The 13132-nt window shown below is 50.6% G+C and overlaps 1 long non-coding RNA gene and 1 pseudogene across 1 annotated transcript in view; one reads left to right on the forward strand and one right to left on the reverse strand.

The window, feature by feature from the left end:
- The window catches only part of LOC135292606 (uncharacterized), a 68853-nt gene extending 57559 nt beyond the window's left edge, over nucleotides 1–11294 (reverse strand). Inside the window, exon 1 of the long non-coding RNA XR_010354836.1 lies at nucleotides 11228–11294. This is a non-coding gene — a long non-coding RNA (uncharacterized LOC135292606). The remainder of the gene's footprint in view (nucleotides 1–11227) is intronic.
- The window catches only part of LOC135292575 (zinc finger protein 208-like), an 837577-nt pseudogene that overhangs the window by 768513 nt on the left and 55932 nt on the right, over nucleotides 1–13132 (forward strand).

Below are 13132 nucleotides of genomic sequence, written 5' to 3' on the forward strand. Positions count from 1 at the left end.
ATATCCAACTGTGACGGACAAAAACTCTCTAACAGTTTAAAGCTAGAAAGTGTATGTTTATTGCGATGCCGGGTGGCGTGTGGGATAGCTCCCAAATGCACACTGCAATTTACAGGTGATTACAGAGTCCTGTCATCCATACAACTACTGAATACCCAAAATACAAATACATATTCATAATTTTGGTACATCCCATTCCCCGTTTCATAGGCTAATTAGTTCAAAATCTATTAGGCATACGTAGTTTGTTCTTTGAAATGGCTCGGGGTCCCTTTCATGGGAAGGGTCCTAAAATGAGGAAGTAAATGAAGTCTTCCTCATTCTGACCTTTCTACCTTTTCAATGCAAATATGACAAATGAACCCTTGGTAGAATTCCCATTCCCTGGCTTCAACTGGTTTCAGAACACAGGAGGCCCACAATTGTCTTATGTTCCTAAAAGCTATCTGTCAGTTTCTATAGTCTTCATTATAAACCCAGCTAACCAAACATGGTGTTGACAAGCAATCCATTATTAGTTAATTACTAACTCTTACCTTCATCAAGGCCTACCTATTTATTTTAATTAATTACAATAAAGCTTATCTCTAACTAAAATCTTAGCTCCTCTAAAATGTCTAACTTCCTTAAAGTTTATGTTTCAAATCCAGCCTCTTGCCATGGTGCTCTTAGGTCTTCCTCTTCAAGATGGGGGTCCCACAAGGTGTGGCCATCGGGGGTGACTTACGGGATGCAGGTCGTGCTGTCCTGTCTTGGTTTGGAAAGCCAGGTGTCTGCTAAGGAAGGCAGGAACCTCCCCTGAAATGGAAAATGGAAACTCCTTCCCTCTGAATTGTTATAATTCTGAATTAAGGGGCTCTCAGGCAAAGCTATGGGAATAGCAATTCTATTTTAGCAAAAATTAAAAATACAAAAGCAATAGCAAAAACCAAAAAAAAAAACCAAAACCACTGACAGAGTCAGAATACAACCTGACACCCTGTGGGTCAGGGTGCTGGCAGCAGTCCCATTGAATGGTGGCTGCAGCCCTCCTGCAGTGACAGGTGTGGCTCTGTTGGAGCAGGGATCCTGGAGAAGGGTGGAGTTTTCCTCTGAAGGTCCAGTGGTAGTGTAGATGGGCCTGATCTTCCTCTGGGAATCCAGTGGGAAAAGGTTGATCCTCTGGCAATCCAGTGGGAAAAGGCTGCTGCAATGTTCCAAACTCAGATTCTATCCAGGAAGAAATGCTTGGCTCCTTCCGCTGGGCAGAGCATCTCCCAGTGGCATGATGTTATTTTATCAGCCATGCAGTAGCACTCAATGGCCCATTAACAGAAGGTAATTAATAATTAATAATTATTGACAGAAGCTATCTCCTGGATGAAGGATTGGTTGTGGAAGAGATAAACTGCCCAATGAACAGAAGATAAGTGCCCCACCTCTGACAGATGGCAAACAGAACACACACTTAGCTTGCAATCCAGGACATGTTCTCACTGGCTGCCCCCATTCTCCAGAGTTCATGGTGACCAGGGAGGCTGCAGCTGCCGGTGCCGGGAACAAACGAGACGGGTCTTGGTTTCAGAAAGCTCCAGAATCCATTTCTTACCCCCAAAAGACAGGGCAAAGGCAGGTGCCCCCTCAAACACCTATAAAATGGTGAGACTTTAGAGATCGCTGATCAATGTCATTTATTTAACACAGTTTGGGCTGTTTTTAAGGGATAAAGATGAATCAGAAGAAAATCAAGGCCAAACCAAAAGGACAAGCAGCCAGGTGTGTTCCCAGCATGGATCACAGGGAATGTGGGTCACCAGGGCTGTGCCCAGCGTGGCTCCTGCAGTGGGGGATGGAGCTGGAGCAGCGCACGAAGCTCTTCCCGCACTCGGGGCACTCGCAGGGCTTCCCTCACCGGTGCCTCCGTTGGTGTTGGGTCAAGTTAGAGCTGCTGGAGAAGCTCTTCCCACACTGGGGACATTCGTAGGGCCTCTCTCCGCTGTGGATGCGCCGGTGCCTGACAAGGTGGCAGTTCTGCCTGAATCCCTTCCCGCAGTCGGGGCAGCAGAAGGGCCTCTCCTCTGTGTGACTCCAATAGTGCAGGAGGAGATGGGAGTGGGTCCGAAACCCCTTCCCACACTTGGAACACTCGTAGGGCCTCTCCCCAGAGTGGATCTTTTGGTGGACAATCAGGCTGGAATGCTGCCTGAAGCTTTTCCCACACTCCCCACACTCGTAGGGCCTCTCCCCGATGTGGATTCTCTGGTGACAGAACAGACTGGAGCTCTGGCTGAATCTCTTCCCACACTCCCCACACTCGTGGGGCCTCTCCCCAGTGTGGGTCCTCTGGTGCTGGATCAGATTGGAGCTCTGCCTGAAGCTCTTCCCACATTCCTCACACTCGTGGGGCCTCTCCCCAGTGTGGATGAGCTGGTGTCTGACAAGATGGGAGTTCCGCCTGAAGCCCTGCCCGCAGTCGGGGCAGCGGAAGGGCCTCTCCTCTGTGTGCGTGCGCTGGTGCATGAGGAGATCAGAGCTGGTCTGAAACCTCTTCCTGCACTGATCACACTCGTAGGGCCACTCCCCAGTGTGGGTCCTCTGGTGCCTGATCAGTTTGGAGCTGTGCCTGAAGCTCTTCCCACACTCCTTGCACTTGTGGGGCTTCTCTCCATCAGGAACCTCCTCATGGACCACCAGCTCCGAGCTCTGGCTCCATCTCCGGCCGCCTTCCCGGCCCAGGCTGGCTCTTTCCCCCTCAGATCCCCGCCATCTGCGTTTGCAGCCCCTCCTCGTGTGGCATCTCCGGGGCTTTTCCTCCCCGTTGGGTTCCTGCACCGTGGAGCCGCTCAAAACGGCCTCTGCCACGAGGTTCTGCTGTGCTGGGCTGGGAGATGCAGCAGGAGAGAGAGGCAAAGGGGCACTGACTTCCTCCTCACCTGACTCCATGTCCAGGGACATCTTCCTCTTCCTCACTACCTCACAAGAAGTGACAATGGGAAATCCTGGTTTGGGGAAAACAAGGGATGAGCATGTTGAGTTTGAAGGTCTTTCTGCCCAAGTCAATCTCTACAAGTCACCAGCGACCTAGGCTCCAGAAAACCTCCCAAACACCAAGATTCAGTGCTGAAAAACCCTCCCCAGGAGTTCCCCACCCCTGCTCCCTCCCCTCTGCTCTTTGGGAGTTCCCCCTGTCCCAGCTGCTGGGGTCACGCTTGCATTGGGGGTCCCCCTTCTCCTCGGTGCCCGCCCTCCCCAGCCTGCTGGCAGTCCCAGCAATCCCAAAACCTGCCCCCTCTTCGCTCCCCATTCAGGGCTGCCGGGCCTTTTTGGGCTCCCTTCTCCCCTCATGCTCTGCTCTGGGCTGCAGGGGCTCCAAGGAGTCCCCCCTGCCCCTCTCCAGCCTCTGCAGGCTCCCGCCAATGGCGGCGCTCCCCCCTCTCTGGGCTCCTCACTTTGGGCTCCTGTGGGACACAGGGCTCTGCTCCTCCAGGCTGCCTCTGCCGCCAGCCGCCACCGCCACCCCCCGATGTCCCCCCGAGGGGCCTTTTCCGCTCAGCCTTGCACTTCTTCATTCTCCAAACATCCCCCCAAAAAATCCCAGCCCAGGGACCCCCCGGGATATCTGGGCCGAGCTCCCCCTCCCCGCTCACCTGCGCCATGGGGGCGATGATCCCACAGGTGGGGGCTGCGAATGCACGGAGGGCTCGACCGCGTGCTTCCTGCTGCTCAGCCTTGATCTGGCTCTGTCCCTCCTCTTCCTCTTCCTGCCCCTTCTCCTATTCCATCCCCCGCCTCCTCCTAATCCTTCTCCTCCCTAACCACACCTCCTTCTGCTTCTGTGGCTGATCTCTCTCTGCCTTCCCCCTCCTCTTCCATCTCCCCTCCCACCCTCCTCCTCCTCCTTCATCCCTCCCCTTCCCTCCCTCCTCCTCCTCCCGCAGCAGCAGCGACCCCCTCGCTGCCCCGTTCCCGGAGCCCTCGCAGCCCGCGGCAGGAGCGGGGCTGGAGCCGGCACAGCTCGGCACGGGCAGCGCGGGGCTCTCGGCTGCTCCCGGCCGCTGCGGAGAAGGGGGGAAGCCGGCCCGGGCAAAAGGAGAGGCAAACTGCGACAACTGGGGGCCCCACATCCAAACTGGGCCCTGCTGGGGAGCCTGCCTGGGCACTGCCAGCCCTTGGGGCTCCTCTCGGCACAGCCGGGAGGGGGGAACGCACAGAGGGCTGCGGGATCCCAGCGCTGGCAGCACTACCAGGGACTGGGCTCTGCTGGCATCATACTGGGATCATACTGGGATCATACTGGGAGTGAGCAGGAGCCTGCAGAGGCAATTGAGACCATGGCAGGGGCAAATGGGATCTACTGGGAGTGACTGGCATTATGCTGAGGGTGACTGGGAGCAGCTGGGAGCAACTGGGATCATGCCAGGAGCAACTGGGAGTGGCTGGCTGTGTGCTGGGAGGGATTGGAAACAACTGGGCTTCTACTGGGATCAACTGGGATCACGCTGGAGGTGACTGGGATCATCCTGGCAGTGCGTGCCACTGCACTGAGGCTGACTGGGAGTGCTTGGCAGCAAATGGGATCATACTGGGGAATAATGGGAGGGACTGGCAACATGCTGGAGGGAACTGGGATACACTGGGAGATACTGGGAGTGACTGGAACAAAAGGGAGGGTGAAAGAGAGCAACTGGAACCAGGTGGAGCACAACTGGTTCATACTGCCAGGGACTGGGAGCACACTGGGCTCATCTTTGGATCATACTGGGAGGGACTGGACTAATACTGCGAGTATTAGTGGGGGATTTGGGGGTCTGGGGCCTTTGGGTTGTCCCAGGATTTGCGGAAGGGCTGAGAGGCATCAAAATCTCCTTAAAAGTCCCAATAAAACTCATGAAATCCGAAATAAATATGACAAAATCCCATTAGAACACCCTAGAATCCCAATAAAGGCCCACAAAATCTTTTGAAATCTCAATAACCCCCAAAATCCCAATGAAACCCCGCAAATCCCCCCCCAAAAATGTCCCAAAACCCATAAAAATCCCACAAAATTCCCCCCAAGACCCAAAGAAATCATGACAACACCCAAAAAACCCCACAAAACCCCAAAAAGCCTACCAAAATTCTCAAAAATACCAAATCCCCAATCAATCCCACTAAAAGCCCCCACAATTCCAGTAAAATGCCTCAAAATCTCCTAGAAATCCCAATAAAACCCCCAGAATTTCTGAGAACCCCCAAAAAACCCCTAGAAAATCCCAGTAAAACCTTCCAAAATACAAAAAAAACCTAAAAAATTTCAATAAACCCCCAAACACCCCCAGAAAAACACCCCCCTAAAGCGCCAATAAAGCCCCAAAATCCAAACCCTCCCCAAAATCCACAAAAATCCCCCAAAATTTCCCAACTTTTCCCAGCATGTTGTGAGTGTCTGTCCAAAATTTCCCTCATTTTTTGCCTCTCGATCGTCATGAAAGCCAAGACCACCGGGGAAAGGGAAAGATCCTGTTCTGAAAATCCAGGTCTGTCTGGTCCACCAAGCCAGATTATTGCCTACGGGTGTGTTTGCTCACCTCATGGAACACTGCACCCAAGAAGGGGCAGTGTGCTCTCCTTCGCCTGCATCACATAGCAACGCTAGTGCTGGAATTTCTCCACCCTTCTGACTTGGCTGGACTTTCTCTCTCCTTCCCGGAGGTCACGACAAAAGGACCCTCCATTCACCATACATCAACCACCGTGACAGATGGACTGAGATGGGAGAGGGCTCTCCCCTCAAGGACTGAAACATGCGACCCCTACATGGAAAAGCTCCCCTCTTCTTCCCAAAAGGACTGAGACTGAAATCCCCACCGTAGGATGAAGGAAGGCGTGCGTGGGGACCAAAGCAAGTTTTGCAAGTGACCACTGGACCGAGAACACAATGGTTCCTGCCTACGACATCTGCTGCTGACGACACCTGCTCCTGATGGACTACTGATGGACTCCTTGTACCCTTTATCAATAGACTATTTTGAAATGTGTCCCCTTCCCCCATTTCAAAAGGACTATAAAAAGGGTTAGAGCTGACTGATACCCTGGAGATCTCCCCTGACGTGAAGACGACAGGCCTCTTCGTCGACCGGACTTCGAGGGACTTTGTCATCCGCACGTCTGGTAGCTATATACCTCCTTGCCCTCCCTCTCTTCTTTTTTCTTTTCCTTATTCTTTCCCCTTTCTTCATTCCCCTTCTCTCTAACGCATCTTTGCTATGGCTACACAATAAAAGTATCTCTGTTTTGATTTTACTACAAATCCCCTTGTCGTGTCAGTTTTTGCACCCTGAGATCAGTGAAAAAGAACCTTCACGAATCACGTCCTTAGGACGGATCGTGTCATCTCCCCAGGCCCTCAGCAAGTGAAATGCCCTTACGCATCAGAGTGGTTGAATATGGCTCCTTCACTGGTTCAGTCTCTGCAGCTTTCTCCCAGGAGTATTTCAGGGCTACCTCCCCTGTGTTGTGCATCGTGAAACTGAAAAGCAAGTAGGAGGAATTAGAAAAAACAGAAAGTCCATTAAGTATAAAGCAAATAGTACAGTAATATTGTCTGATGGACTCCTGGTACCACTTTCTCCTGAGAAGCATCTTCTCCAGGCAACCCTGCCATGCTCAGACTGCTGTCCTGGGTGGCCCAAGAAAGTATTTCAAAGTCTGGAAGTTTAGAGGAAAGGGCCAACATGGTGCTCAGCACATTGAAGCTAAGGGGCTTACTCTGGGCTTTAGGTCTCGGTTTGACTGCAAACTTATTCTTGAGCAGAGGAGGACAGGTGATCTGCAGGGAAAGCAAAGCCATGGCCGTTCTCAGCAGAAACCTATGGCAGCATTGAGCCTCTCCTGACAACCATCTCCTGCTTGGCTTCGCATGCACGTAAAGGGGCCGGTGCTGGTTTTTGTGGGACTCCTTAAAATCAGAGGGTTTTGGGAAAGCTACAAAAGGCAAGCCTCAGAGACAGCAGAACCATGATTAGAGCTAAGCAGTAGCCATAAGATTTGTCAGCAGAAAAATGATGTAAGAAGTAGAAAGTAAGTAAAGATAAATAGAACAATGGTCTGTGTCTTAATGCTTGTCTAGAATAACTCCCTAAGCTGCTGAAAAGTATATCTAGCGAGTTATTGGAAGTTCTAAGCTTAATAATGGAGCTCTGTGCATTGTGTTTTAAGGCTTACAAGCAGGTATCGTGTAGTTATGATATTTTATGAAAAATCCTTTGCTAGGATTTTTCCCATCCTGAGGAGCTGAGAGCCTCAGGAAAGAAATGTAAACAATAACTATCTGCTGCTGTGGAATGCAAGAGGTGCATCTTTTATTGGTCTATGTGGATTGTTTTCAATTGATGACCAATCACACCCGTCTGTGTCAAGGCTGTGAGCAGTCACAGGATTTTTGTTATGTATTCTATTCTAGTGTTGCTCTTTGTAGCCTTCTGATTATTTTTTCTCTCTATTCTTTTAGCATAGTTTTAATGTAGTATTTTAATATAATCTATAACATAATAAATCAACCTTCTAAGAAAAATGGAGTCAAGCCTCGTGTCTCCAAACTTAAAACATTCACCACAATGTTTTGTATTGACAGTATTGTATTCAAAATAAGCAAGCATTGTTTTAACTGAAGGTACATGTGCTTACAGCAGTTGGATGGAACTACTGTCAATATGCTTTTGCTTTGTGTGATTGGTCAAAAAACTTTTAAAGTAAGTTGTAACATTAAGTTCTTTATCTACTGCTGGGGATGGGAGTTGCTGGCATCTTCCCTTTGTCATAACCGTGTAATGAGGCTGATGCTGGAAAATAAAATGGCTAAAGACATATTCCCCAGCAGTCCCGTCCCTCCCTGATTTGTACATAGCCCCCGGCAGCTGATAGTTTTGGCTGGGGTGGAGTTCTGGGAAGCAGGCACTGCAGCAGCCCTGGGCAAAGGCAGCTCCTGCTCACAGGAGGAGCTGTGCCTGGCCTCCAGCACTCACGTGGCTGTCCTTGTCTCGGAGGGCAAGGTGTTGTTGAACTGAACCATGATCGTGTCCAGGTGGAACTGGGCGTAGGCAACAATGGCACTGAGGTACACCTCGACCTCCTGCCTGCTCTTCTCCACCACAGTGTGAGCTGGTTCTGGGGCTGTCTTGACCACCTGCAAACACAGGAGGGAGGAATCACTGAGCAGAGCCCAGAAAGTCAGGCTGAGAAGGGCAGTCTTCTGGCCTCCAAGATCAGCCTCATAGAGAGACTAGAAAGGACCATCCACTTTTACTTCCCTGGAAAGATGACCAAATTGGGACTGTTCTGCTGCAGTAGTTGTTTCTAGCCACTGATCCAAGCAGTCACTACCACAGCTGTTAATATCCCCATGGAGACTGTAGCTGCATTCCAGTCCCTTGACTTCAACCTTGCAGAGTGACTGGCTTTTTTTCTGGTCCCCTATAAATCCAGCAGGTCTCAAAATTAGGGCTCCCCTGCCAGAGCTCTGTGGATGGAGGACCCCGAGACTGAAGAGTTCTAGAAAGCATCTTTTTGTTCTTGTCTTAGGAGCAAATACTCTCCAGACGTCATGTCTGGAGCAACAGCCACACTGCTGGGAGCTGGGGATGTGCATTTTGGAATGTGAAAGATCTCACTGGGAAAGTCTCCAGTTGCAGATGTTCTGATAGAAAAGAGGATGCTTTAGAGGCATAAAAACTGGGAAAGAACTTTCAACCAAGAGGAGTGTGTTTGGCAATAATGACAATAAAAGCAAGAGTCTCTGGAGATGATCCTTCTCTTCACTCCTCCATAGAGTCATACAGTGCCTGGGTTACTCCATGATGAGATATCCCACACAATACAGAGACCACAACCAAATTCTCATGCAGACAAAACTTGGAGTTCACCAGCATATGCAGGAGAAGTGGATTTCTCTCCACTTCAAAAGAAGAGACAGAGAGTGCAGCAGACTTAATTCCTTGTTGGTGAAAGGGTACCAAATCAGATGAAGAGATTTCTAACAGCATAAAATGGGATAAAATCATAAAGCATTGCCTTCCATTCAATATGGGCTGCAACACTTGTGCTTGTGGTGCAGACTGATAGTTGTGTGTGGCTAAAGGTCTCTTGTCAGAAGGCTTCCCCATCTTGTGTGAGTGTATCTGGTCACTGTGCTTCCACCTCTTTTCTGGAATGCACAGCTGGTGAACCTCACGTCTGTCCAATGTCCAGAGGACGCAGGAGCTGCTCAGCCAGCAGTGATGGTGCTATGGTGGTTCTTTTTGTAAAAGCTGGGTTGGGGTTTTTTTGCTGTTTTGCTTCTTACCTTCTTTATTTTAGGCCACCTGGCTGCCGGGTCTTTCCTGGTGGTATTCTTCCACATGACAATGGTCATTTGGTCATCCCAGTCCTGAACCTTCTTTTTTGGCAGCTCAAAGTCGATCTTGGTCACCTTACATTTCACAAGGTGCCTCCTGAAGGTGACTGGGACATCTGACATCAAGGTCACTGTGATGTCCTTGGCACAGCCATGATGGAGGTGTCCCACCTAGGGAGAATCAGGGAGTCAAGACCAAACTGGAAGCACTGCCAAGGGCAGGACTGACAGCAAAAGGGACCGATGGGGTGAACACCTGTGCCAGGAATCTGCACCTCGGAGTGGATTTACATGAAGTTGGATAGACAAAAGTATGAACAGAAGGTGCCACCTCCCATGACATGAAGCCTTTTCTGCAAGGCTAGCAGCCTTGGCCCAGCCAAGCCAGGGACTGCATCTCCTACGTGGCACTGGAATGGGCTATCAGTGGCATGTGAGGGCTCCGTGCCAGCTCCTGGTCACACCAGGGCAGGGCTTGAGTGATGGGGAAAGGCAGAGGCAGTCCATGCTCACCTTGGGGGAGAACCGGAATGGGGCCTCTGCCTCCCACTCAAAGCGCATGACCATCTCGGCGTGGCTGGTGATGGTGAAGGTCCTGCAGTAGGGCTCCCAAACGCGACAGTCCCCAAACTGAATGTGATTCACTCTGACAGCTGTTAAGGAGGAGAGCAAGGGACCTCAGCATGCAGGGAGCTCCACCTGCCCCCGTCACGTGCACAGACACCTGCATGTTCAATGCTTCCTGGCTCCAAGCCTTTCCCCCTCTGCCAAGGAGTTCCCCAGGCAGTTCCACCACTTCCAGGCAAACACCCTGACACATCCCTAAGCCAGTGATGTGCAGCACAGCACACACTGCTCTGCATGCATGGCTGCCACCCCCAAAGGCCACCAAGTCCTGTGGGTGGCATCCAGGACTGGCTAGAGGGGAGACATATATGATCAGATATTTTCCTCTTCCTTGCTCCACCTTGGCACTCTCTCCTCTTACCATCAATGATGTTTTCCTTCAGGCTGCCATCAGCATTCCTCTCCTCAGTGCCTTCCTCTAATCCATCAAGGGTGAATTTGTCCTCGTGGCCTTCACCCACCAGTTCAATTACGGTCTTGTTAGAGTAGGTGTCCCCCACTAACACACCAATCTGCCTTTCCACACGTTGAGCCAGGGTGGGTTTGAAAATGGCATCAAACTCTGCCGATTGCCCGCGATTCAGAAGGAAGAAAGGCTTTGTGGACTTGCTCTCTGCACAGCAATGGAAATCAGAGTTAAGTGGTGCAGCTGTACTGAGGAAATATTTCCATAGGATATATGAGGAATAAGAGGTTGAAACCAGCTGCCTTCTAAGCACTGGTTCTACCCCCAGTGGCTGCAGACCCTCTTCCTATGTTCACAAGCCTGCCACCCCCAGACACAGCACCACTTAAGCAGCTTAACCTCAGGCTGATGCCCAGCCCTCATTCCATCTGCTTCCCACCAGCTCCAGCCATATGGAAAGCTGAGCCAAAGAGTGCTTTCAGCTTCTGCTGGCTATCTGAGTGCTCAAGGGCTGTGTCTGCTCAGGCTGGTACCATGCCATGTGCAGCAAATACCTCAGAGGGTCCACTGAGGTAGTGACAGTCCCCCACAACTCAACCCACCACGTCTAGCAGAACAGAAGAACTTCCTGCAACTTCCTAGGAGGAAACCCTGCAAAAAGCCCCCGAGAAAAGGCTGGGAGACAGAGGGCCCAAGGGACAAAACTGTGCCTAACATGTGGCTGCTGCTCAGAGAAGCCAAGAGCAGGGCACACGTTTTCCCTCTGTGCATGATTGCACTTCATGGGTAATGAATTTACCGTTTCCAGCTGAATCCTCTTCCACATCTCCATTGTGGAACACCTTGACAGCAGTGGCCCTGCCTTTCAAGGAGAACATTCTGTGCTCATCCTCCAGGTGTAACATAAACTGAGAAAAGGGAACACAGAGCACAATGGTACTGGTGTGAGTACAGGATGGCACGAGGCCTGACACTGCAGTGCTGCTGGTCCCGCATGGGAGCCCAGAACCTCTCCCACTAGAAACAGCACTTAGCCCAAAAGTTAAGTCAAACCAGTGGGGAAAAAAGGGTGTTCAGAGGCATCTGGATAGAACTGACACAGAACCAAATGGGACAAAACGTAATTGGCAGGACGTAATGCAACCACAATTAAGTTTACTTAAAATGTACTAAAGTGGGCTGAAATACAATCGAATGGAACTGGGAAATCACACATGTCCATGAGAACAAAAGGTGACCTGAGAGACAGGGGGGAAAATAATCCACCACCTTTCTGGTGTTCAACTTATAGAAGAAAGATGGGACAGAAAATTTCCAAGAACACCCTTCTTAGAGAACAGACATCAGTCACTTGTTTCAAAAGAATTTTTGATACCTCCTCACAGGTCTGCCAAATTTTTTGGGACCCTTCCCCTGTGCCAGAAGCACTTGTTCCCAAACCAGACCATCCCTTGAGCAGGTCCTCCTCACCTTGACAGGTATGACGCCATCGTTACGGATGACCAGGGGCAGCATCTCTGAATCCCCCAGCCGGAGCCTCTTGCAGCACAGCACGGCGTTTCCCCTCTTGCTGCGAGCGCTTGGGCACACGACTGTCACCCGTGGCTCATGCCCCTTCCCACTGATGGTGAAGGTCAGGCTTTGGGGTTTAATTCCCACAGAGCTGCAGGAGAGGCACGGAAACAATTTCAGCTGGCACTAACCCATTTCTCAGTGGGCAAGCAAAGCTGCAAGGGCCACCCACAGTCTTTTCCCTGCCTGCTGTTCCTGTACCCCACAACACAGCCCCCCACCAGCCTCTTCCCAATCCACTCAGGGCCATTCACAAGACAAATCTGCTCCAAAGAGCCAAAGCCTTCCACAATAACAGTTACAAATAACTTCACTTAATTGAGTCATGCAGTACAGCAGGGAAATAACACGGCACCAGACGAGATATGGCAAATCCCCATGCTGCAGTGAGATGAGACTTATACAACAAGAAAAAGCACAGCATGAAATAGTCCAAAAGCAAGAAGGCAAAAAGAAATCATTGTTTTTCTCAAGAAAGATCTTTTCCAAGAACAGTAAAATTACAATCGCTTATTAGCAGTTAGTCTTCTCTTGGTTCTTAGAGTTCTTAGAGCGTCCCAGATCATCTCATGCCAAGTACTCTGCCTAAGGCTACTGAAAGCATTAGAGCTAACAAGAGGTCTCTGCCTTCCCAGTGGAGAGGCAGCTACCAGAGAGTATTTCACAGGCTCACTTACCTTTTGAGATGACAAGGGAAGCCTTGAAAGTGCAGTTGTAGTTCTGCTCCTCTGGTGGGGTGAAGGTCACCGTAGCAATGGCAGAGGATGAGCCAGGAACAGACATCTTGACTGGATGTAACTTGAAAATGTTGTTGATAGGGCTTTTTGCCTTGGGGGAACCCAGAGAGCAGTGTTAGGAGGAAACACCTTTCAAGATGACGTGGTTTTATTCATAAATGCATTACTGAGAGCAGTCCCAGACAGTGTGTCTCCTTCCTGCTTCCCTGGGCAGGCTCCCTCCCTCCCGGGGAATGCTGACCTTGTGCTAAAGCAGTGTATGCTTTGAGGGCTGGCAGCTGCACCCACCTATATGGGAGGTGGGCACTGCACGGACAACCCTGCAAATAACCTAGAGCTGGCCTTCAAAGAGAAGGAAAAGCCAGGGAGCCTGAGGAAATGCTCTGCTTTGAGCCCTGTCATGTCAGTTCGTAACAGCCCCTCTCTGCGTGTGCTTCC

Source organism: Passer domesticus, unplaced genomic scaffold, assembly GCF_036417665.1.
Source record: "Passer domesticus isolate bPasDom1 unplaced genomic scaffold, bPasDom1.hap1 HAP1_SCAFFOLD_37, whole genome shotgun sequence".
Classification (NCBI taxonomy): domain Eukaryota; kingdom Metazoa; phylum Chordata; class Aves; order Passeriformes; family Passeridae; genus Passer; species Passer domesticus.